This window comes from Lepidochelys kempii, chromosome 10 (genome assembly GCF_965140285.1).
Source record: "Lepidochelys kempii isolate rLepKem1 chromosome 10, rLepKem1.hap1, whole genome shotgun sequence".
Classification (NCBI taxonomy): Eukaryota; Metazoa; Chordata; order Testudines; family Cheloniidae; genus Lepidochelys; species Lepidochelys kempii.
The window spans coordinates 76,385,111-76,412,212 of record NC_136389.1 but is presented as its reverse complement, the minus strand read 5'-3'; the positions used below and the strand labels follow the sequence as shown (position 1 = coordinate 76,412,212).

Genomic DNA, 27,102 nt, shown 5'->3' with positions numbered 1-27,102 from the left:
GATATTAATCTAAATAGTAACTGTTTTGATTTGTTAAAAAGATCAGACTACCCTGTTAACTGATAGTGCCTTTCTTGTTTGGCTTGACATTAAGTACATCAGTATGCACCATTGTGTCTCCGTGACTTTCAGGCTAGTTTTGTTGAAGACTTCCAGCATGTTTAATATCTATGAATTTTTCACACATCCACCCAGTAAGCCCTTTACCCCTGATTGATGCAGTATGATCATACTTGAGCAGAAATGCAGGGATAAATAAGCTTTGAAAGTGCTGCAAAAATACTGTCTTGCAGGAACATGGTATAATTTTACTACACATTTTAATATAACTTATTTCTTTAATTAGAGGAATAAACTGGTTAACATTTTTCTTTGCCGACAAGTTTGTGTTTTAAGTACCACATTTATAGACACTGTATTGTTCAGACTTCTTTGAATAAAGGTGCATGCTTTCTGCAAAATAGGGAGAAGCTCTTTTCCATCAGAGAATTAACATAAGCTGCTGTTATATTTCTGTGCTGTAACTGCGGATGAAATAAGTACTACTAAAGACTTTGTCTTTATGTCTTATCTATTTTTTTTGTTACTGCAGAAATTAATGCTGGTAATAGTTTAGTTTTGTAAAAAAAACTTGGTTTTGGATGAGTTCATCTCCCACATGATGCTGACAAAATGAATATTTTTTTATTGAAATAGCTCTGTGACGGGTCAGGGAGTGCGTTATCTGCAAACCTGTTATTGGTGCCATTACGTGCTATAAAGATAGCTCTGTTTACTTAGAAGTGTGAATATCCGCTCTGATCAGAGCACTCTCTCTTAGGGTTTTTTAAAAAAAAATTCTTGGGATACTGTACTACTTTATTTTGGAAAGAAGGAAAAAATGTGTGTGTCAAACTGTGGAAGCATATAGATCATATAAGGGGCTCTTCTAATTCTGGAGATAAATGTGTGACTGTGTTTTTCCTTTAATTGGTGTTGTGCTGACTTGCCTGATTTTCTCCAACCACACCTTCCATTATTTGAATAATTTAGTTATTAAATGGAAGTTTGTGTAACTTCTCAGCTTTTCATGCTTAAGCAAATACTCCAAAGTTTTCAGGAACAAGGGAGGATTTTTGAAGTTCAGGTGCTGGAAGTGTTCAGAGCATGATCTGAAATAGTCCCAAGTATCCCCTTGTCCCTTGGAATTCAAACTGTATCAGCACAGTCTGTTTGAATCAGATGTACTGTACCTGCTCTTAAGTTTATAAGCTAGGTTTATACAAATTACTTTTTAAATTTTTCATGATACTGTATTACAAAAATATGACAGTTTTAAAACAAATGGCTTTATAGTAAGAGAGAGCATCCATAAATTAGAGCAAAGATGATGCATTTTTCTAAGTATTGTTTGTTTCAGATGCTATTGTAATATACCAGGTATAACTGGTGGGCATGCAAGTTGGAATTAGCAGAGAGTATGAAGTATGTTTTCATTGTTATAGTCAAGATTTGTTCTGTTTCGACACTTTACTTGTAAAGGGCAAAGTATCAGACAGGGTAATGAGCTCAGGCTCAACACATGATTAAAATTAGTCATACACAAACCATATTGGAAAACGTTAATTAAGTGTGTATGGGGGTGCTGTACATAGAACAATGTGCAGGAGCAGCAGGATATCTCAGTAGCTCTGTGTTGTGATAAGGTATTGTGGAGGTAGCTTTGTTACCTTAATTCTGTGTGTTCCTTGTTTTGTGATATCATCTTGTTGGTAAAACATCTGTTTCCTCATATGTATGGTATACCATTACATCTAGTTAACTTCTAGACTGGAGTGGGCAAACTACGGCCAAGCGGCTGCATCCGGCCCTCCAGATGTTTTAATTCGTCCCTCAAGCTCCCGCTGGGGAGCAGGGTCGGGGGCTTGCCCCACTCTGTGCAACTCCTGGAAGCAGTGGCATGTCCCAACACTGGCTCCTACACGTAGGGGCAGCCAGGGGGAGCCGCACACTACCCCCACCCCAAGTGACGGGGCAGCGTGCACTGCCTGGCTGCGCCTCTGCATAGGAGGCGGGGGGGGGGGATGCTGCTGGTTCTGGGAGCTGCTTGAGGTAAGCGCCGCCTGGAGCCTGCCTCCCTGCCCCAGCCCTGATCCCCTCTTGCCCTCGGTCCCAGCCCAGAGCACCCTCCTGCACCCCCAGCTGGAGCCCTCCCCCCCCCCCCAATTTTGTGAATATTCATGGCCCGCCATACAATTTCTATACCCAGATGTGGCCCTCTGGCCAAAAAGTTTGCCCACCCCGTTCTAGACCCTGCTGAAACTTGGATGGACCCTGATATAGGGCTTAAGTCTCCTCATTAGTGATAGTAGGAACAGGTGATAGGTGTGTCTACGGAATTTAAACTTCTGATTAAAAAAGGGCAGAGGGCTTGTTTCTGGCACTTGTGGTATCAAAAACAACTTTCCCAAACATGATCTGATTCAGTGCTGTTTTTGTGGCATGTAGGGACAGGTGCCTCATTATTTCTTTATTAGGGATACTTTGAAATTAACACCTTTCTAATCTGTTTCACTTTAGCTATTCAGAAACCAATGGGCAGCGATGAAACTGGCAAGAATCAAATCAGTTTCACTTTGGGAAAGCTATTTATAGGGAGGAAGAGATGGAAATGGTGTGGCAACCCCTGACCACAAAATAGCTAGGAGATGTTATGGAAATGGGGAGGGCCTTCTAGATGCCCTCTGTTTTCTCTCTTGATCACTGGATGTGGCATTTCCCCCCTACTGTTTCCCCCAAGTGTTGACCCATAGTTAAATACACATCATTGCCTAATGTACCTAAATTTCCATTGGGATTAGATCCATTCCCAAAATGCCACTTTGGTTAAGAGGATGCAGAGAGAGACTTTTGATTTGTAGTTTTTAGCAAAAGACTCTACTTTAATACCAGAAACCCAGTTTAGGAGCAGAACATTCTTCAGTGCACTCCTACCCAGTCAGGTACCTCAGTGTCATTCTCCTCTCCAGCAGATGGGAGTCTTCCAGAATTTTGATGATATCCCTCCTCTTGACTAGGAGAATTTTTGGCTGTTCTCCAGTTGTTTCCGGTTTCTAGCAGGTGGAAGCAGCCTGTGGTTCTGTATTAGTTTGTAGTTAAACTCCCCCCCCCCCCTCAGTTTCTGGTGGCTGAGAATTTTTTTCTGAACATTGCTGCTTTTTTTTTTTTAATTGCTTCCCTGCAATATCCAGTCTCCCAGGAGAAACTGAGGAAAGGGGCCTCCCAGCAGTGTCAGAGGCAGATGTCATTTGCTGTTAGAAAGTGTGTTGGTGTACTTTCTTCTTTCTCCCCCTTTTGAGAGGTACTGAGGTTGGACAGAGGGAAGCCCTGTAAGCCAGCACAGAGGAAAGTGCCAAAGGCCAGGTGGACTGCCAGTCCTATCCCTGGTAGCTAGAACTTAAAGCAGAGGTTGGCAAACTATGGCCCGCGGGCCCTTCCTGCCCAGCCTCTGAGCTCCTAGCCCGGGAAGCTAGCCCCCATCCCCTCTCCTGCTGTTCCCCCTCTCCCACAGCCTCAGCTCACTGCGCTGCTGGCTGGGGTTGTGAGCTCTTGCTGGGCAGCGCAGTTGCAGAGCCGTGGCCTGACCCAGCGCTCTGTGCTGCGTGGTGGAGTGGCTGGCTCCAGCCGGGCGGCACGGCTGTAGCACCGGTAGCCACCAGTGCTCTAGCAACGCAGTGGCGGGGGGGTGGATGGAGGGCAGGGGAGTTAGAGGCAGTGGTCAGGGGCATGGATAGAGGTCGAGGTGGTCAGAGGGTGGGGAACGGGGGTTGAATGGGGGAGGGGTCCCGCGGGGGGCAGTCAGGAAAGAGAGGGAGGGTTGGATGGGGTGGCGGGGGGAGTCAGGAGGGTCTGGGGGTGGTCAGGGGACAGGGAGGGGTGGATGGGGCAGGAGTCCGGGGGGGGCTGTCAGGGAACGGGGGGGTTAGATGGGGGAGGAGTCTCGGGGGGGGAGAAGCAGGGGGGATTGGATAAGGGGCGGGGGCCGGGCCATGCCTGGCGGTTTGGGGAGGCACAGCCTCCCCTAACTGGCCTTCCACACAATTTCGGAAACCTGATGTGGCCCTCAGGCCAAAAACTTTGCCCGCCCCTGGCTTAACGCCTACCCTTTGGTATTCTCTGGAGAACTCAGTAGAGGGGAATTTTCTATTAATGGGTTGATCATCTTTTCCTGTAGTCCATCTGTGGGCTAGACCCAGGATGGAGGTTATTGATGCATGAACTTCCCTAGCGAAATGCCAAAATTGGGAGACATTCATCAGGTTTTGTCTGGTCGCAAAACTGAGAGTTGGCCTTGGTTTGTTTGAAGACAAGGGGAGGGTTTTGAGCCAGCTTGGGTTGTGAATCTGGGAGTGACCTAAGCTTCTGGACAGAAACTGGGTAAAAAAACTCATTTGGTTCTGTCCAGTTTCATTGTCTTTCATGTGCTAGCAAAATGCTGTTTGAATTTTCACCACAGCAAGGAAGGTTTAGTAAATTTATAAACCTCCTTATTCATACCAGTTCTTATAAAGGAGGCTTATAAAATACTCCACCCTACTCCCGTCTTTTAGGCCTACACTAAATCGCTAGAATCACGGTTAAAACCTGAGGTTGTGTCCACCTTAACAGTTTAAGTCCAAGTGTTCTGTAGAAGTGCACAAATATTCTCTTAAAGATGGTTCATTAGTGAGCTATCTTGCAGCTGTAACAGAAATGCAGAGAAATGCCCTGACAATGGGAGAATTGCAGTGTTTCTATTGAAGATGGGTCTGTGAAAGTGTCTGATGTAAAGCTATGCAGGAGAGTTCTGGCTTTGTATGCTTTTATTTTGTATGTATCAAGAAATGAGATTCTTGTTTCCTGGTGGCTCATTGTTTAAATAAACATGTTGCATTCTCAGTAGAAGACTTTTAGTGCCAACTGCCCACTAATCAGATGTATTAACATTTTATTGTTTCCGAGCCATACCAAGAGAGCAACAGCTTTACAATTCAGTACATTTGAGGAAGATTATAAAGGAATTTGGGGTGGATCACAATGAGCACTTCAAAAGCAACAATGTCAGACTTGCTCTGCAACACAGCAGAGCTCCTGTGGAAAAATACTGTCATCTTAACAGATGCAGTGTTATTTTGGAGGGTACGCTGTATAAATACATGGACTGCGGTTAAATTGTGATGACAACAGATGCACTCTCTGTTCTCAATTCTTTCATCTCTGAACAATATGTGGAAAAAAATCACAAACCAAAAAGCATCAAGACAGAAAAAGGTACCTTCGCTACATTGTTAGGGCAGTAGTTTTTGGGTGACTTCCTCTGTTACAGATGCATTTTCGTTTCAGACAGTCCGTTTTGCAGTTAGACTAAATGCTTACCTCTGAGGAGTCTGGTAAGATCATGTGTAAGCGTCTGTAGCTATTAACAGTTTTTGTAGTGTTCTGAATGGAGCTATATATTATTGGCAATGCTTTAGAAATGCCAAGTAGACTAAAGTCAGGATTGGTTAACCTGGCAAAAAAGGTTTCCAACATTTTAACAAAAAAAAAAGCCCAAGCCCAACAACATGTGTAACTAATTTCAGTGGGTGGGCCAACATTGTCTGAGGCGTTATTGGTGTTCATCTATTTAACATCAGTGACAATATTTTGAAATTACCCACAGCACATTGCAGTGTGCGTGAGAGACAGGCACTTGGAATGTTTGAATCTGATGTTATGTTGCAATGCTGCACAGTTGCATTCACATTTGTTATCTCTCTGCGGATTTGGTCCTGTTTTAATACTACTTTGACAGTTATAAATTGTGGGCTTGTTGTTTTTGGTTTTTTTGAACAGCAAATAAAACAACATAGCAAGATGTTGTCGTCATCAATGTATTAGCATCTGTCTGTCCACTAGTGGGATAGAAAAGTCTCAAGTTAAATATTATAGCTGAATTTTTTAAAAAAAGGGGATTGGACAACAATATTGGTAGTCATGCATGCTAAAATGGGGGGTGGTCAAATATCATACTTCAGAAGCTGATGGCATGCAGGGGTTGTGAAGAAATGTATTTTCTTGCATGCATTTGCATTGTAACTTCCAATTTGTAAAATATCAATAATTGCTGACCTTATAGGGGTGTAAGTGACTTAACGTTTTTAAAATGTATTAAACTCATTGGATGACTTTTTCTTTTAACCTGGAGGAAAAAGATTTTTTTTTTTTTTTTAAACTGTGAAGCAAGGTATTACTAGGCATTCCAAGATGTGTGCAAAACTTTGTTCTTAGCAAACCTGAGACTTGGTGTGGGGGAAGTCTTGGTTGTTAACTGACTGACTGAGAAGACAGTCTATATAATTCTTTAAAAAACAACAAACAAAAAACAATCCCCCCACACTAAAAGAATGTTAAGGTTGCCAAGTCAAGCACACAAGTTAGGAAATGCTAGAATTAAGGTTGTTCGTGCAACCTTAATGCTGTCTCCTTGTGCTTATGATAGTCTTTAATTACATCACCACACGTTGTTGTTTTTTTCCCAATAGGATACCTGTCTCATTTACTGTGCGAGAATGATGATTCTCACAGAACGTATAACTATTAAATATTTTTTTATGCTCATCATTCATTGGGTGACCTGAGGCCTTATTTACTGCACAACAGCTAAATCTGGGATACAGAATTAATGCCCTTATAGGCTTCTGTGACACTCATCATTGAAGTATCAAGTCAGCAGTACCCAAATTGTGGGTCGTGACCCCAAGTGGGGTTGCACTGCAGCAGTCCTGAGTGTGCAGAGGATGACATTTTACAAAACGGCATTCTCTGCACAGCGTGACCTCGCATGCATCTTATGTGCAAGGTCATGCTGTGAGGAGGATGCCATTTTGAAAAGCAAAATGGCGTCCTCAGTGCTGCCTGGGGTTGCTGGAAGCAATATATCCAAAAATGCGGTCCTGCAGGAAAAATGTTTGAGAACCACTGATCTAAGTGGTTCAAAGACATTGAGTTTCTTTATAACACCCCATTTTACAGAAGGGGAACTGACTGGCAGAGATTAACGCTTAAATTATCAATGGCTGCTAATTTTGGATGCCTAATTTTCAACACTTGGGGCCTGACTTTTTCAAAGTGCTTATAATTTTTATAGTATTTTTAGGGTGACCATATCTTCCCAAAGGAAAAATGGAACACTGCATGGGACCAGCCCGAGGACCTCCATGCGCCCACCCCGCCCCGCCCATGCAGGGGCAGCCCGGCCTGAACCGCTCTCTCGAGCCCTCCTTTCTGTGCAGGATTGGTGGTGTTTCGCTCTTCCCCCTGCATGTTCCTCTGCACCCTGCTAGGGTTGCACCCCTTTTTTGCAAAACTGGCATTAGTCTAGTTTGCTCTGGTTCTTGCCAACTGATGATCAGTTGGTAAGAGTAAATGGGACAAATGTTCGGTTTTGCCAAAATAGTCAGGACGGCTGGGACAGGGCTTAAAAAAAGGACTGTTCCGGCCAAAGCGGGGCGTATGGTCACCTTAAGCATTTTATATCTTCAGAGCACAGTTTCCTTTAAAGTCATTTGCAGCTGGGACTGCTCAGAACTTCTGCAAATAACACCTTGCATGTCTCAAGTTCAAAACCCAGAAAATGAGTAACGCACAATTAGTGACCACTTGTGAAAAGTTTGGTGCAAGTGACTTGCCCAGTAACACACAGGAGCTCGGTGGCAGAGGCAGGGATAGAATTGAGTCCTGTGTGGCATTCAGGTAGTGCTGAGTGACTTTTTCTGGATAAATTGTTTATTCATGCAAAAATTCAATTGTGGCTGGTCCAAAACTGTTCGCAATTTTGATAAGAATTTCCTGAGTGATTTTTGGCCAAAGTGTGTGTGTTTTTTGTTTTTTATTTGGGGACATAAGCACCATTCACAGAATGGCTGGAAGAGAAGTTGGTGGTGGTGCCGGCCTTGTAATCTTTAGTCCGGTGGTTAGGGCACTCACCTGGGATGTGGGAGATCTGGATTCAGTTCACTCCTCTGCCTGATGTGGAGAAGGGATTTGAATTTGTCTTCCAAATGGCAGGTGAGTGCCCTAGCCACTGGGCTTATAGATGCATTTTCCTTGTAGCCCAGTGAGTATTTGGGTACTTTATACATAGAGGAACAGCTTCAACAGGAGAGAATGAGGGACTTGCCTCAGACTGTCTGGACCACCGGGCAATGGGTCACACCACATGCCAGGTTCAGATCCCTTCTCCACATCAGGCAGAGGAGGGGAGAATTGAACCTGGGGAGTGCCCTAACCGTTATAAGGGAGGCACCACCACTTTGTGGTCATCCTCCAGCCATTTTGTGATTCTAGCGCCTACTTTCCTTTGCTTTGATTTTAATAAAAACGGTTGTTTCATTTGACTAAGAATTAATTTTTTGTCAACTTCTTTGATTCACTGGAATTTCTAGGTTTGGTATGAACCAAATTTTTGGTTCAGTTTTTGGAACTGCCAACAAACCAAATAATCAGCTATTCACCTGGCTCTACATTCAAGTCAGTCAGCTTCTTTCTTCTTCGCACTGCCTGGGTGCATAGGTGCCGACTCCATGGGTTTTTCGGGGCTGGAGCACCCATGGGGGGAAAAAATGCCCACCAGCAACCTCCCTATCAGCTCCCCCCCACCCCCCTAGTGCCTCCCGCTGGCGGGCCCAGCGAATCAGCGCTCCCCCCCCCCATGCCTCCTGCCCGTTGCAAACAGCTGGTTCGTGGTGTACAGGAGGCTGGGGAGGGGTGGGGGGAAGGGAGGAGCGAGGACATGGGGCGCTCGGGGGAAGGGGTGGGGTGGAGTGGGGACAGGGCCTGGGTCAGCCACGGGTCGAGCACCCCCCGGTGCTTTGGAAAGCCTGGGTGCCAGCATCGGGGGGGGGGGGGGAGGGAATCTCTGCTTTCATGGCATGGAAAACTTCAGCCTGGATAGTTAAAATTTGGCAAAGTTATAAGCAACTGAAAGCAGGGTCTAACAATGGAAAATGTTAGGCACCCTTAACTGTAGGTGGGGCTACCAGTTCCATGTATAATTCTTATGAGCACAACCGGTTCCATCTGTTACGCATAACAGCCTTTTCTTCTGCATGCACCACCGATAGAATGTGTTTGAGTTTGTGTAATCATGCTGTCCTTCAGAGCTTATGAGCCCCAATATTACTTCATCAGCGTGAATGTTTTATAGTGTGTATTGATATATTATCGTCTATATTTCATGCAAATTTGCCTTCTCCCTTTTTGGCTCGGAGGATACACAAGGAGTAGAGAAATGTAATAACCTGGTCAGAGCCTTTTCATACCCAGGGAAGAGCAGAAAATTCCATGAATCGCTTTGGGCCTTGGAGTATATATTAAATTTACCTGAGAAGTACTGAGAGCCTAAAGTGTGGGCATTATAGAAAGATTTTAGATAGTATAACTGGGCTACTGTCTACTCTTTCCTGTAAAGTTAATAGTTTGAATTCTAACTATGCTTGGGGGCTTTTTTGGAGGAGAATGAACAATTGTAAAACTGTATCTTCCTTTCAGAGCACTTAAATATGCACCACTTCCTAAGCAAATCCAGAACAGTGGGCAAGGGAGTGTTAATTGTGTATAAGTCAGACTTACAGTTCAGATCTGACCTTGCTGTCACGCTCATTTGTTGCTCTTCACAGCTGAATTTTAGGCTCACTCAAGTTGAATTGTGATTTACCAACATGATAGTGACTCACTTCCTGTGAAAGCCAAGCCTGACTGAGGGCTTTGGGTTGGAGAGCAGGGAAGAAGGGCAGACTGGAATGGAATATGGAAGTGATTGTATTCCAAGTAATTTGGTGCTACTACTGACTTTGGTACCAAAATGAACAGTGTTTGCTTGTGACAAAACAGGTGTGCGTAGCTAGTTTATTTAGTAAGGTTTTATTTGAAAATACCCTCACAAATACGTTGGTAAATAGGGCAGTCATTTGCTCTTTGTCAACAAGGAAAATACGAAGAATTTAAGTGTCTTCTATAAGAGGCCACTTGCTGCTTAAAAGACTGAAGGGATAGTATTCTCCCATTCCTGGTTACCTAATATCCAGCTTCCCCTTTTCTTCAGGACAGACTCGCACTTCCCTCTTAACTTGCAAGGTCTCTTCTCCAAATCAGCCTGCTTCCCTGTGTGTCGTCTCCTGCCAGCTCCGCCTGCTCTCTTGCATTATAGGAGCTGTCTCTGTGTAGCTGACTTGTATTCTGATGGTGGGACTGGAGAAAAGTGCATGTGGGAGGCAGTGTGGTCTTGTTGATAGAACTCCGGAGGCTTGAGTTCTGTCCTTGACTGTGCCATTGGCTTCAGGTGAGACCTTGGGCAAGTAAGTTGGTGTTTCTCTGCCTCTTCCCTGTCTATGAAATGGGGTTAACAATGCGTTGAGACCTACAGAATAAAAACACGGTTATGGCTATTTAAACGTGACCTGCATAAAATTGAAGTGGCGGGGGGAGGAAACTTGTGTTCTGATTTTGCTTCTGAATATATAAAGGCGTCTTGAAGTGGCTCAAGATGAGGATGTTAATTAAGTTCACTCCCCAGTAGGTTCATGACAAGATGCTAGTAACTTGCACAGACTTTCTCTGCTGGGCAAAGTTCCGTAGGACAAATCTGTGCATGTACTGCTTTCTCTGCCCCATAACTATCTCCTGCACCCCTTGACCAAGATCCAGATTTCCCAGAATTTTTCGAACTTATTGAAATGGCGGTTAGCAAAAAAAAAAGAGACAAGAAGAAAATGCTTCAGAGGACCATTCCCTTGTAGAACCAGTGAGGACCTGAGATACCAGGCTGGGGAGATCTGTGTTTGAGAAGCAATGCAATTTAAACTTACTGGAGGTGAAGGCAAGCGGGGACTCCCTTTGGCTCTGCCACAAAGAAGAGCTATTCGCAGTGAAGAATACGACTGTGATAGCGTATGTCAAAAAGGCAGGAGGAGCTGGATGTAGGATATTCTAGAAGGAGTGCCTACTAATCTGAACAGAGTGGCACGTGGCACAAGCCAGGGGGGGTTGCGGCACGTGGCACAAGCCAGGGGGGGTTGCGGCACGTGGCACAAGCCAGGGGGGGTTGCGGCACGTGGCACAAGCCAGGGGGGGTTGCGGCACGTGGCACAAGCCAGGGGGGGCTGCAGGCTGGTTTCAGGGAGCTGTGGGGCCTTGTGGCTGAAGCAGGGCCCCTGAGCCACAGCACCCCCGTGAGGCTGAAAGTGGGAACAGAGCTGCAGAGAGCCTCAAGCCCCTGCTGTCCCCCCGGAGCATTGGTGAAGTGGAGCTGCAGGGCTGAAGCCGGGTGCCCTGAGCTCAGGTGGAGCTGAAGCTTGACGCCCTGAGCCCTGGCGCCCCCACAGGGCTACCACCAGGAATGGAGTCACAGGGCTGAAGCCCCGGGCCATGGCATCCCCCTGCTGGGTCTCAAACCCTGAGCCCTGGTGTCCCAGTGGAGCAGAAACCCTGAGCCCTCCACCCAGAGCACTGGCAGTCCACAGGGCTAAAGCCCTGAGACCCCCCCTCCCCCACTTGGTGGCTGAAGCCAGGAGTCCTGAGGTGCCCCCCACTCCTCTGCTGGGTCTTGGAGTTTTTATAGTACGTTGGAGGGGGGAAGAGGCCTCAGAAAGAGAGAGGTTGAGAATCCCTGGCATAAGGGGGAAGACTGATATCCCAGCAGTTTCGTGAGGCAGGAATGCGATCAACCGGGCGTAGTGGAATCTGCATTCTATCTTGTAACTGCCCGGTTCTGACCACAAACAGGGCACCCTTTTGTGTCATCAGGTAATCTGAAGACCGTAGTCTGCTGTTTCAGAGGAAAGAGCCAAGTAGCTATAAGAGGAAAATATATGCATTACCTTCCGTACCTGTCTTTTTTAGGACTACAGAAAATGAGGGGGAAGGGAAATGGTTGATCTCACTGCCTGAGAGGAGAGCTTGGCTTTTGGAATTTGTAGATATGACAGGAAAAACCTCCCAGGTTTCTTAAATACCAGATGTCCAGCTTCCTTGTCCAGAAAAGCTCCTTTGCTCAAGAAAAAGTGGATCAAACGGAACATACTCAGTCACATAGTTGAAGTACAATGGAATTTCATGGAAAGGGTGCTAGTTCCTAGAGAGGCCTAAATACCCCAGACATAAGTTCCTTTGGGATGGTGAGAGTTTGGAATTTAGTTTCAGAGTAACAGCCGTGTTAGTCTGTATTCGCAAAAAGAAAAGGAGGACTTGTGGCACCTTAGAGACTAACCAATTTATTTGAGCATGAGCTTTCGTGAGCTACAGTTGCCATTCCTCAACCATAAGGCGGAGCATCCTGCAGGCATCAAGAAAGAGGTTTACTGTCATTTGGCTATTGATGTTCTCCAAGCTCCTTTGCAGAATCCACCACGAATATGTAGAGCTTCATGTTGGTATCTTGACACTTGTGAGAACGATATTGCTACGTTGAAATGGAATGACACTTGGTTAAACCAATCAAATGTGTAAATTACTTTATATATTTAAAAAAAAAAACCTTTAAAACTGTAGCATAGCCAGTTTTCCATTCGTATGATGGACCTTTCCTTGTCTCAGCGCAGAATGTATGAGAGATAGTGGCGCTTTCATAAATTCTAGAGTAATTAGTGTTTTTCATAACCAGCAGGATGCTCTTTGATGATGCACATTATCTTAGCTATGTTTTGCTGTTCGATGTTGGTGGAGGAAAAAACAATGTTAGAGGAATGGAATATTTTAAAATTTTTTTGTATATCCATGGAAAATCTGTAGCCCACCATGTTTCTGCTGCTCAAAAATAATTCTAATTGCATCCATGGCCAATGATAAGCCATCAGTATGTAAAAGAATGAAAAGCTGTCTTGCATGTTCAGAAAGGAATACAGTGCATATCCTCCAGAAAATACCCTGGAGCATCAAGGTTAATTACAGCCTTCCCCTTTGCACCCCCCTCCTCCGTAAAGTTTCAGAAAATAATGCAAATACCTAGCGTTTCTGAAATTCCTGACCCTTTCTGCTTACTGAATAAAGTAGTCAGGATTTTCAAGCTGACCATCGGAGGATCAAACCCTTCCCCAACCCCCACTTCCTGAATCTGCAGCTTTTTCAGGATTTGTAATGGGTCTAATGCTGATTGACTTTTTTCCCTTATTTAAAAGCATCCATTGAAGAGAAAAAAGCTGTACTTCCTGTTGCTCTAGTTTGAGGCTTTGGGGAATAGATTTTGGAAGTTTAGGCATTTGTTAAGGGCTTTCAGGGGAATTCTTAAGAAGATGTTTTGGATTATTGCATGAACTAAACTCCTTTCCATGGTCTTGAATTGTTCTTATTTAGCTTTTTTGTGAGAATTACCAGGTGCCAGGAATTTGAATAGCTGGGGTAGCATATAAATCCATTCTGAACTGTTTCTCTTACAACTCTTTGGATATGTTGAAGAGGAGGCTCTGTGAATTATACTCTATTTTTTTCCCCAATGTTTTTGATGTGGCTGTTTGAAGAATGCAAATTAGTGTGAGAAAGTGAGTCCCTTTTTACCCCTGCTTGTATCAAATAGAGGATGCAATAAAACTCAGATTATTGGTGGTCATCCGATAAATGAACTCCTTTTATATTTTGGGTATCAAATTCATTATTTTCATTTTCTCTTTCAAGATTCTGTACAGTTACATCCCTGTCTGCATCTTTGTGCACACCTCTCATAACCCTACCTTCACTCTAAAGGAAGCCTGCTTTGCCATTCCCTTCACACTTGCCCCACGGTCTTGCATTCTTGCCTCCTTTCATGCAGACTTGTATGCTTGGGGTGTCCTTAATTTTCAAGTGCACCAGGTACCTCCCCTACCTCTTTTCATTCAAATCCTTCATGGATTTGGTCAAAATGCTGTTTTAAATAAAACAAAACAGAAAACGCTCCCCCCCCCCATCCTCTTCCACCACCACAACACATGAAATCCCAGAAACAAAGCTCTTAAAGGTTCCTCAAGCCTTTTCTGTTACAAACTTTTTGGGGCAGAACCTGTCTTCACTGTCTTGTATAAAGTCAAGCATGCCATTGGTGCTTGGCAAAAACTGCACCCGCAGCATTTTGTTCGGTGGGACTGTGGATTGTAGTTAAATTTAGGTTACCTGTTCTTCAAGACAAACACATGCTCTCTTCAGAGCTTGCCTTCCCAGTTTAGTCTTTGACAACCATATGAATTGCTTTGAAAGCCTCTAGATGATTTGTCTTCGGGAATCCTCTGTGCCCAAGATAATTCTAGGTTTCAGAGTAGCAGCCGTGTTATTCTGTATCTGCAAAAAGGAAAGGAGTACTTGTGGCACCTTAGAGACTAACAAACTTATTAGAGCATAAGCTTTCATGAGCTACAGCCCACTTCATCAGATGCATACAGTGGAAAATATAGTAGGGAGATTTTATATACACAGAGAACATAAAACAATGGGTGTTACCATACAGACTGTAACAGGATTGATCAGGAAAGGTGATCTGTTACCAGCGGGAGGGGGGAGACACCTTTTGTAGTGATGATCAAGGTGGGCCATTTCCAGCAGTTGACAAGAACAGTAGGAGGGGAAGTAAACAAGAGGAAAATAGTTTTACTTTATGTAATGACACATCCACTCCCAGTCTTTATTCAAGCCTAAGTTAATTGTATCCACTTTGCAAATTAACTCCAATTCAGTCTTTCCTTGGAGTCTGTTTTTGAAGTTTTTTTGTTGAATTGCCACTTTTAGGTCTGTAATTGAGTGACCAAAGAGATTGAAGTGTTCTCTGACTGGTTTTTGAATGTTATAATTCTTGACGTCTGATTTGTGTCCATTTATTCTTTTACGTAGAGACTGTCCAGTTTGACCAATGTACATGGCAGAAGGGCATTGCTGGCACATGATGGCATATATCACATTGGTAGATGTGCAGGTGAATGAGCCTCTGATAGTGTGGCTGACTCCAGCGAGAGACTGCTGAATTGGAATTAATTTGCAAACTGGATACAATTAACTTAGGCTTGAATTACAATTAACTTAGGCTTGAACTACTACATGCTACAAGGGGCCATAGCAATGGTTCCCAGAACCCACCTAGCAATATTGTTAACCTATCCAACTATACTCTCAGCCCAGCAGAAGCAGCTGTTCTATCTCGGGGCCTCTCCTTCTGCCCCTCCACCCCCACGAACATGATACAATTCTGTGGTGACCTAGAATCCTATTTTCGACATCTCCGACTCAAGGAATATTTCCAAAATACAACATACTAATCCACAGAGGTCTTCCTACCAACACTACAGAAAGAGGGATTCTAGGTGGACTCCTCCTGAAGGTCGAAACAGCAGACTGGACTTCTACATAGACTGCTTCCGCCGACGTGCACGGGCTGAAATTGTGGAAAAGCAGCATCACTTGCCCCGTAACCTCAGCCATGCGGAACGCAATGTCATCCACAGCCTCAGAAACAACTCTGACATCATAATCAAAAAGGCTGACAAAGGAGGTGCTGTTGTCATCATGAATAGGTTGGAATATGAACAAGAGGCTGCTCGGCAGCTCTCCAACACGAGTTTCTACAAGCCATTACCCTATGATCCCACTGAGAGTTACCAAAAGCAACTACAGCATTTGCTCAAGAAACTTCCTGAAAAAGCACAAGATCAAATCCGCACAGACACACCCCTGGAACCCCAACCTGGGATATTCTATCTACTTCCCAAGATCCATAAACCTGGAAATCCTGGGCGCCCCATCATCTCAGGCATTGGCACCCTGACAGCAGGATTGTCTGGCTATGTAGACTCCCTCCTCAGGCCCTACGCTACCAGCACTCCCAGCTACCTTCGAGACACCACTGACTTCCTGAGGAAACTTCAATCCATTGGTGATCTTCCTGATAACACCATCCCCTGGCCACTATGGATGTAGAAGCCCTCTGCACTAACATTCCACACAAAGATGGACTACAAGCCGTCAAGAACACTATCCCCGATAATGTCACGGCTAACCTGGTGGCTGAACTTTGTGACTTTGTCCTTACCCATAACTATTTTACATTTGGGGACAATGTATACCTTCAGATCAGCGGCACTGCTATGGGTACCCGCATGGCCCCACAGTATGCCAACTTTTTTATGGCTGACTTAGAACAACACTTCCTCAGCTCTCGTCCCCTAAAGCCCCTACTCTACTTGCGCTATATTGATGACATCTTCATCATCTGGACCCATGGAAAAGAAGCCCTTGAGGAATTCCACCATGATTTCAACAATTTCCATCCCACCATCAACCTCAGCCTGGTCCAGTCCACACAAGAGATCCACTTCCTGGACACTACAGTGCTAATAAACAATGGTCACATAAACACCACCCTATACCGGAAACCTACTGACCGCTATTCCTACCTGCATGCCTCCAGCTTTCACCCTGACCACACCACACGATCCATCGTGTACAGCCAAGCTCTGCGATACAACCGCATTTGCTCCAACCCCTCAGACAGAGACAAACACCTACAAGATCTCTGTCAAGCTTTCTTACAACTACAATACCCACCTGCGGAAGTAAAGAAACAGATTGATAGAGCCAGAAGAGTTCCCAGAAGTTGCCTACTACAGGACAGGCCTAATAAAGAAAATAACAGAACGCCACTAGCCGTCACCTTCAGCCCCCAACTAAAACCCCTCCAACGCATTATTAAGGATCTACAACCTATCCTAAAGGATGACCCAACACTCTCTCAAATCTTGGGAGACAGGCCAGTCCTTGCCTACAGACAGCCCCGCAACCTGAAGCAAATACTCACCAACAACCACATACCACACAACAGAACCACTAACCCAGGAACTTATCCTTGCAACAAAGCCCGTTGCCAACTGTGCCCACATATCTATTCAGGGGACACCATCACAGGGCCTAATAACATCAGCCACACTATCAGAGGCTCGTTCGCCTGCACATCCACCAATGTGATATATGCCATCATGTGCCAGCAATGCCCCTCTGCCATGTACATTGGTCAAACTGGACAGTCTCTACGTAAAAGAATAAATGGACACAAATCAGATGTCAAGAATTATAACATTCATAAACCAGTCGGAGAACACTTCAATCTCTCTGGTCACGCAATCACAGACATGAAGGTCACTATCTTAAAACAAAAAAACTTCAAATCCAGACTCCAGTGAGAAACTGCTGAATTGGAATTCATTTGCAAATTGGATACTATTAATTTAGGCTTAAATAGAGACTGGGAGTGGCTAAGTCATTATGCAAGGTAGCCTATTTCCCCTTGTTTTTTCCTCCCCCCCCCCCCCCCCCGGATGTTCTGGTTTAACTTGGATTTAAACTTTGAGAGTGGTCAGTTTGGATGAGCTATTGCCAGCAGGAAAGTGAGTTTGTGTGTGTATGGAGGTGGGGGGGGGTGAGAAGGCCTGGATTTGTGCTGGGGGTGGCCCACCTTGATTATCATGCGCATTGTGGGGAGAGTGGTCACTTTGGATGAGCTATTGCCAGCGGGATAGTGAGTTTGTGTGTGTGGTTTTTGGGAGGGAGATGGGGGGGTGAGAGAACCTGGATTTGTGCAGGAAATGGCCCAACTTGATTGTCATGCACATTGTGTGGAGAGTTGTCACTTTGGATGGGCTATCACCAGCAGGAGAGTGAATTTGTGTGGGGGGGTGGAGGGCGAGAAAACCTGGATTTGTGCTGGAAATGGCCCAACTTGATGATCACTTTAGATAAGCTATTACCAGCAGGACAGTGGGGTGGGAGGAGGTATTGTTTCATGATCTCTGTGTGTATATAAAGTCTGCTGCAGTTTCCACGGTATGCATCCGATGAAGTGAGCTGTAGCTCACGAAAGCTCATGCTCAAATAAATTGGTTAGTCTCTAAGGTGCCACAAGTACTCCTTTTCTTTTTGCGAATACAGACTAACACGGCTGTTACTCTGAAACCTATTTCCCCATGTTTATTTCCCCCCCTGCTGTTCTTGTCAACTGCTGGAAATGGCCCACCTTGATTATGAGCTCAAGATAATTATGGTTCAATGTACAGAAGTTCAAGTCTCTAAGGTGCCACAAGTCCTCCTTTTCTTTTTGCGAATACAGACTAACACGGCTGTTACTCTGAAAAAAGTTCAGTTCAGTTCATGTTAAGCTGATTTCCCCCCCCTCCCCCCCCCGCCCCCATCCAATACCTAAAATTAAAGCACAATTATCCAGTGATGCAAATGGAGTTCTTTCCCCTCATCAGTACTGCTAGCAGTTACTTGTTTTTAAAAATGCTTCCCATTCGTTTCTGTTGTTCTCAGCCTCCATTAATTGGCGCAGCTGGAACTGCAGTAGGCGAGGATAGACTCCTAATATGGTCTTTTCTTGGCTGCAGTCCTCCATTACCCAAAACAGAGGTGTGGCCCAGAATGACTCCCCTGCTCTCCTAGTGCAGGTGCTGGGAGATCAGAAGGGAGTGCCTGAAGCTGGGAGTTTCCCAGGGGATCTGGGAAGCTTGGCTGTGCTTCGTGGGTGGTTATAGCTTCCCCCTATGTTGGGTCTGAAGAAGGCGAGCAGGATGGATAAAATCTCTGCTGAGCTGACTGTCGCAGTCCCACTGCTCTGCAGGACACTGACTCACTGAGCCTGAAGTCTCCTCCTGTGGATCTGTTGGGCATGCACCTGTGACAGCACTTTGCACCCCGTTCTCTTCAGAGACATCTGCTTAGGTTGCAGAAGGGACTGTATGTGTTTCGCTCCTGACATCACCCGTCCCACATCGAGTTAAAGGTGTAGGAGATTTTCTCGACTAATAAAATATTCTGACACACTTTTAGTAGAAGCATTTGCAGCTGCCAAACAATATAGATCCTACATGTTTTGTTGAATAGTAAGCTAATCATTTCACTGATCAGAAATGCAAACATGCACCTATTCATTGAATGTTCTGCTAGTGTCTAAAGGCTGCATCAGGGATTGGAGGCTCCACTCTGTTAGGCAAAGTATAAACACAATAGAACAGTGGTTCTCAAAGCCGGTCCGCCGCTCATGCAGGGAAAGCCCCTGGCGTGCCAGACTGGTTTATTTACCTGCCGAGTGCGCAGGTTCGGCCGATCGCGGCTCCCACTGGCCGCGGTTTGCAGCTCCAGGCCAATGGCGGCGGTGGGAAGGGTGACCAGCATGTCCCTTGGCCTGCGACGCTTCCCGCAGCCCCCATTGGCCTGGAGCAGTGAACCGCGGCCAGTGGGAGCTGCGATCGGCCGAACCTGTGGACGCGGCAGGTAAACAAACAGGTCTGACATGCTAGAGGGTTTACCTGAATGAGCGGCGGACTGGCTTTGAGAACCACTGCAATAGAAGACAGTCCCCAAGCCGATGATCGTACAAGCTAAAATGTAGAAACCAAGTGTACGTAAGCTACTTGGGGAAGACCATTTCACTGCTTCAGTGAGGTACGTGTCCTACTTTTCATACAAACATTTTTTTCCTACAAATTCTTACTTAAGGGGGGGAAGAGCTGCAGAGTAGAATAATTGATTTAAGATGATTGCTAGGGATGTACACTGAGAGGCCTAAGTTGCTGATTGAAAGCTCTCTTGCAGATAGTAAAACTCAGGTTTTTTTTTTTGCAGTTGATAAAACTCCAGGATGTTTGTGTTTGCCTGTCCTCTTTACCTCATGTTTGAAAAAATGAGTGCTCTGTGTAGAAGTACTTGCATCCTGTTGCACTCTGCCTGTGTAGGTTCTGTCTCTTTGTAGCCCCATTCATCTTAACTGGCGTAGGAGACGGTAAGGGCTGGTCTACACGGGAAGGTTTTACCAGTTACACTGAAATAATTATGCAGGTATAACTCCCCATATGGTCTCTTTATGAGCCTCTTTTCTTGGCTTAGTTTAAACCCCTTCCAAAGTGACATAAGCTAAACAGAAAACACATTTTTACACTGCAAAAAGAGTTATCCCATGGGGAGTTACATTGGTGCAGGGATTGGCAACCTTTGGCACATGGCCTGCCAGGTAAGCTCCCTGGTGGGCCGGGCTGGTTTGTTTATTTGACGCGTCCACAAGTTCGGCCGATCATGGCACCCACTAGCCACGGTTTGCTGCTTCAGACCAATGAGGCTTTGGGAAGCGGCGCAGGGCAAGGGAAGCACCGCAGCTCCCATTGGCTGAGAACGGTGAACCGCTGCCAGTGGGAGCCGCGATCAGCTGAACCTGCGGACGCAGCAGGTAAACAAACCGACCCGGCCAGCCAGGGGGCTTACCCTGGCGGGCCATGTGCCAAAGGTTGCCGATCCCTGCATTAGTGTGACTTCATTGGTTTAAATTCACACTCTACCTTATTGCTTGGTATAACTCTTCTGTGTGGACAAGGCCTAAATCAGGGTAGTCACTTAGTTTTTTGGCAAGGTCCAAATTTCTTGGTCAAGGTATAGTCAGGAGCCAGAAGTCAGAGAAATAGTTTTCACACCGCAATAACAATAAGTATATAAAAAGACTTTGCGGTTCATTGAGAAGCATCTGGCAGTCCGGATTTGGCCTGCAGTTCACCTGTTGACTACCTGTGGCCTAAATTATCAGTCACATTGTCTCTCTTCTTGTACCTATCCACATGTTTCGCCCTGTCCACGAGAGAAAAAGGTACTTGGTTTTCAGTCTGATTAGCTCAGTCAAATTAAACATGATTGGAAAGTCCCTTTAACACTTAATGTAGACACTGTTTTATCAGTTAAACACCTTTTCAGTTGAATTGATTGGTCATGTTGTAACCTGTGTGGGAGAACAGGCTACAATATGATCCACTCGTGGGATTTTAAAGGTGTTTCAGTGTGTCTACAGTGGTGTGAAAGGGACTTTCCAGTCTTGTTAAGCTAACTTGATCTGAAACTAGTACCTTTTCTTTCCTGTGTAGTCAGATACTTTGTTTAACTTTTCTTTTAAAACTCCAGCCTTGTGGAAGTTGGGATTAATGGAAGTTTTAGTTCAGTTTGTTTTAACCAAACATTACCACAGAAAAGGAAAACAATCTGTTTCTTTAGGGCAGGGATAGATAGCGAAGGTTTAGTGGTCAAGTCCTATGTATTGTTAAGGTAAATCACAGTGGGACCCTCGGTCATTTATAGATTACTGGGGGAGGGGATATAAATATAATTTCCCATTGACTTTTTATTGAGTTATGTTTCTGATCATTGGAAACTCAGTGCAGTTATGTATGATGGTACTGTGCTGGCAGTTTTCTTTTAATGAAGTCAAAATAGTCTGGACGAGTTGGCAGATCTAGATTTAAAACACTCTGAGGCAGCGGGCGGTAGTAGGCAGCTAAAAGCGTTGTATAGTGGCCATAAATGTGACCTGCTGAGCCCAGCCACATGCTGAGATGATTTTCATCTTGTGAGAGTTGGCTACCTTACCCGTGCAACTTAATTGTACGTGCTGTAGGTTGCTGTCAGCCAGTTGCTGAGTCACTTGGATGTGTAGACAACTGTTTAAAATAAATAAATAAATAAAATAAAACTGTACACACGACCTCTTTTTAAGGTGAAGAGAGGTCCCCTAGAGAGACAATTTCTGTTGAGCTCTATTGTCATCACAGGTTGTGAAACATAAATTCTGTTATAAAGAGCTTGTAATTTTCAGTCTTACACTTTTGCTTTAGCAGGCATTAGACTACAACTACTAGCATAGAGCTTAAACATCATTATCACAGTTTTGCTCTCATAGTTACTGATCATAATATGCCACCTACTCACTTGTGTATTGTGTCTTCCATAGAGTGACTTTTTTTTATTATTATTTTTTTTTGGTGCTGTCAGGCAAGTGATCCCGTGGGTTAAGAAACAGCACAAAGGCTGACACATTTTCCTTCTTTCCTGCAAAAAGAGAACTGGATTTAATCCCAGGACTTAAGCGTTTGCTTACTTTTTCTGTACAAGAAAGTTTCTTCATATGTTTGGATTCTGCCCCTTTTTTATGATCTGGTTAAATTAACCATGTCTGTAACTTGGTCTCTGTGTATATAATGTCTTCTGCAGTTTCCACAGTATGCATCCGATGAAGTGAGCTGTAGCTCACGAAAGCTTATGCTTAAATAAATTGGTTAGTCTCTAAGGTGCCACAAGTACGCCTTTTCTTCAAAAGTGATGCAGCACAGGGTATATCTTAACTGTAGAGCTAACCTAGGCTCTTACTTGGTCTTGCCTATAACCCTCCTCCTGTTCACGCACAACCCTCTCACCTGAGTTTGGTGCTGGGGAAAAAAAAAAAAAAAAAAAAAAAAGGACAGATAGGAATAGTTAACCTGAAAAAGGTCTGCTATCATACACCTTGTAAGGAGAGTGATCCCTTTAGAAAAGGAGAGTGGAGTGGGGGGAGAGAGAACCTGGATTTGTGCTGGAAATGGCCCACCTTGATTATCATACACATTGTAAGGAGAGTGATCACTTCAGATAAGCTATTACCAGCAGGAGAGTGGGGTGAAGAGAGAAAACCTTTTGAAGTGATAAACACCCATTTTTTCATGGTCTGTGTGTATAAAAATATCCTCACTGCATTTTCCACTTTTATGCATCCGATGAAGTGAGCTGTGGCTCACGAAAGCTTATGCTCAAATAAATTGATTAGTCTCTACGGTGCCACAAGTCCTCCTTTTCACTTAAAGTGTGTGTGTGTGCGCGCGTGTGCTTTTGGGAGAGTTGAATGAAAGGGCGTCATAAAGAAACCAGCAATGCCAAGAGAAAGTTTTGGTTGATCATGGACACAATATTCAATTGCACTTACAATGAGTTAGAATAATAAAGTCAAATCAGTTTAAAGGTAGGTATGCAGAGGCTTTGTAACCTGGGTGAAATTAGTGTCCTTCTCTGAGGCTTTGGTGAGTGTAATGCATGATTCTGGGCGCCTGAGTAACAGGATGGACCTTTTGTAGGAAGTATACAGAAAAGCTATAAGGCTAAAACAAAATACGTAGTTTGGCTAATGGATGATGTAGGGAGAATGTCAGTCATCGTTAAGTACATAGAGGATAGGGGAATCCTGTTCACTTTAACTCTGAGGATGGTCCTTTTCCTTACACTTCCTTTTCTCACCAGAGCAGAAGAATAGTTGTATAAGGTGGTAAGGAGTGTAATAAACCAAACAAAAATTAATCAGGCGGTATTTTCTAGCTGTGAGATCTTAGATTGCACAATAGTCTCCAGTCTCTAAAGTCATCTAAAAGATCACCATTTGTTAGCTTTGTTCCCAGATATTGACTCGTTAAGTGCAAAATAAGCCCCTAAATATAAACAGGAATACTTCAATGATTTAACTTCAAATGAAAACCGTTTGTTTGGGTTTAAATGTTCCCTTGCAGTGTTTGCAAACCAAACATGGCAGCATTGTGTTTGGTGCCTGAGAACCTGAAGTTTAAATTAATTAAAACAAACAAATAAAACTTCAACAGAAGTGAAAAGTGGTTCATTTTTTTTCCAGACTGAGAGTCTCTCTCTTAGCAGGACAAAACACAAGAATATACTTTGTGGAAGAATCCTGTGTTATCAGGGGATGGACTATAAGGGATGTCTACAGTCGCTGATTTCTATGAATTCTGCAATTAACTTCCACTGCCCACAGCATGCACCCTTCAGATATCTGCAGTAGGTGGTATGATAATGCAGGTAGCTTTCTGACCGTGTTAAAAGGCATCACAATTACAGAGCTGGCTGCCCCTTATCTGGGATCTCTGAGAGCATTCAGGAGTTGAGCCTGTGGGCTTTACCTCTGCTTGGGTGAAATTCCACAATTCTCCCACTCTACAAAGCCCTGGGCTATGTCAAGTACTCCTATCATGTAGGTCCAACTGAGTTCAAGAACTTACTATTGTTCTCTTTGGAAGTCTGTGACCAGTGGTATACAGTGACCAGACAGCCTTCTTAAAACCAGTGTAGCTTCTACAGATACCCCCAGCAGGCTTTTTTGTCTCAGGGCTGCTCTACACTTAAAAATTAGATTGGCCTAGCTGTGTTGCTCAGGGCTGTGAAAAATGTTGCTCCCTGAGTGCCATGGTTAGGTCAACCCAACCCCCTATATAGACGCAGTTGATGGACAGAAGAATTCTTCCTTTGACTTAGCTGCCACCTCTTGCAGAAGTGGATTAACTACATAGGTGGGAAAACACTTTCTGTTGATGTAGGAAGTGTTTACGCTGTGGTGCTGCAGCAACACAGCCTCAGCAGTACCATTGTAGTGGCTCTAGGGCAGATGTAGCTTCAGTCTGGTACCCTGCAACAAGTATGGAGTCTCTGGAATTTGTCCCTTTTAATCCTGCTGGAGTTCTTTTGTTATGTGGTTTGTGGGCTTTTTTCTGTTTGCTGAAAAAGAGTTGCGTAGGTTGGCCGGAGACTGAGGCAAAATCATCAGCGCTAATAGTTCTGACATTGTCTCTTAACAGCTCTTTAGTGTTTGTTTAGGGATGGCTATATTGAGGCATTCTTTTCCTTCTTTCCTGTTTTTCCAGACCGCCATCTATTGAGTTTACTCAGTGTAGTCCATACAGTAAACATCCCAAGTGTCAAGGCTAACACACAGTATTCATAAGTTATGACAGGGCAGCTTCAAATCTGTCACACATGGTAAGCATTTCTTTCGTTGCTGTGAAAGAGAGATGGGAGTTTTGGAAATGTCTGATTTTATGAATGCTGTAAATCCGAGGCGTAGGCACTGCTGGACAGTAAATGTGCTGCTCTAGACCAAATTCTTTAATAAGGACCTCCCATGGGTTTAAGCTGAAAACACGTGATGAGAAGGAAGTGGCTTCATAGGGAATAAACAACAAAACACTGTTTAGAAGTTGTACTGATCTCCCAGATGGACACATGGCTCTGTGTTGACCTTACTGAAGGATGATCTGATCTAATCGTCTTTATTAGTGGAGTTTGGGAGGAGAGCAACAGCACCATATTCAGAAGCATCATCTGCTAGCTGAATGCGAGTAATAGTTAAGGCCACGTTTTAGTCACAGGTATTTTTAGTAAATGTCATGGACAGGTCATGGGCCACAAACAAAAATTCACGGCCCATGTCCTGTCCATGACTTTTACTATATACCCCTAATTAAAAGTTGGGCCAGGGGGCTGTGGGTGCTCTGGGTGGGAGGCGTGCAGCAGTGTGTGGTCCGGGACCCCCGCTGGTGCTGGGGGACGGGGCTGGCAGGCTCTCTACCTGGCTCTGTGTGTCCCTGCAGCTCCTAGAGGGGGAAGCGGCCGAGGGGTGCTGCGCACTGCTCCCACCGCAAGCGCTGGCTCTGCAGCTCCCATTAGCTGGGAACCACAACCAATGGGAGCGGCGGGGCGGCGCTTGTGTGCGCGGGCAGCGCACGGAGCCCCCTGGTCCCTCCACCAAGGAGCTGCAAAGACATGCTGGGCCCCCAGTAAGTGCCACCCTGCACTCCAACCCCCTGCTCTAGCCCTGAACCCCCTCCCACACACCCCAACTGCTGCTGCTGGCCTAGGCGCTGCCCAAGTCAGGCAGCCCCTGAGCCGGCACCGGCCTCTGCAGAAGTCACAGAGGTCACGGAAAGTAATGGAATCCGTGACTGACACGCAGCCTTAATAATAGTTAGACTCGCCTCACTTATTTAAAGGGAGCGTGCTCAGGATTGGCCATGTTTGGCCCAGTGAGACTTTGTTTTGGCTGCTGTTGTGTGGTGGGTAGGTTCTCACTTAAAATTGAACAAACGGACCTGGGTTTTCTTTGACCCATTCTTTGTCTTTCTGAGCAGCACTGGAACAGCTGTTGGTAAAACAGGATAACGTCCACTCTGTAGAAGTCATGCAGCGGGTTACTAGCTGGAGGATTTATTCTGTTTGCTACCAGCATGTGCCAGGTTTCAGTGGGGGCAAGGGGTTGGGTGGCCCATGCCTTTCCTACTCCTGCAAAGCATCTGAGCTCTCTGGGACACAAGCTGTTTCTCCCTTCCTCATCCTCAAGGAATGGTGACAACATTGATTCCCAGGCTGGTACACCTTATGAGGCTTGGATATTTTTCTGTGCTCGGTGTCCAGCACTTTTTCCGGCATCTTATCCAAAGTACCCCTTAAAATTGTATCTGAAGTACCCAGGGGAGACTCCCTGATCTGATGTGGCCAAAATGAAGCATTTTTATCAGGCTGTTTGAGTCCTCTGTAGGAAGTGTGAGACACTGATGTAATGCAGGGCCTTGGCAGGAGAGAAGTTAAAGGGGAAGAATGGGGGGAAATCCTTGGGCCTCTGAGGATGAGAGTCTTGCCTCCCTCTGTATTGACCCATTGGTACACAAAACAGGAGAAATACAAATGGGGAGTTGATTTCCAGATTACTGCTTAGTTCACTGGGCATAAGTGAGCCTCTATCCTCAGATTCAGCTCTAATAGAATCATAGAATTGTAGGACTGCAAGGGACCTCTAGAGGTCATCTAGTCCAGTCTCCTGCAGCTCATGGCAGGACTAAGTATTATCTACCCGTGTGGCTAGAGAGAACCTGCTCGTCACAGTGTCTTTTGGGTTCAAGCAGGTCTCTTGCTTGATAAAAGGAGCTTTGCACTCAGGGTTCTGCAGCCTCAAAGAACCTCTTTTCCCATTCAGCAGAGCGACAGGAGAAGCTCTTAAAGGTGCAGTGACCATTAATATCATCTGGGGGATCACCAAGACCATTTTGTGTGTAGTATGTCTTCGATTTAATAAAATTAAAGCTAAAGCCACTGACAAATGGGATTTAAAATGAAAGGAATTGTATGTTTTGAAAAACACTGGGTTCCTTTAAACACTTTCTAAATGGAGTAACTGGAAGAAATACAAAATTTAGAAGTGAAAGCCAGGCAGTGATGAACTGATTTCAGGTTGCTTTGAGGTAACAGTCTCTTACATAAAAACAGTGAATGTGTTTGAGGTGTGGGTCATGCCCTTTAGTTCTTAAACTTGAATAAATAAGTTACCAGAAACGTGGAAGCAATGTAGACCCAAGTACTGAACAGCAAGGTTCATGCTGATTTGCCCCATGGAGATGGCCATTTTGCATGGAGGCTGTTGCTTTCATCTTGTTTTGAGTCTCTCTTCTTGCCCTTTACCAAGAGGCAAAGCCATTAAATCATAAT

General features: G+C 44.8%; 1 protein-coding gene across 4 annotated transcripts in view; it reads left to right on the top strand.

Moving 5' to 3' along the window:
• Positions 1-27,102, top strand: part of IGF1R (insulin like growth factor 1 receptor) — a 309,308-nt gene that overhangs the window by 7,973 nt on the left and 274,233 nt on the right. The gene's annotated exons all lie outside the window — the stretch shown is intronic.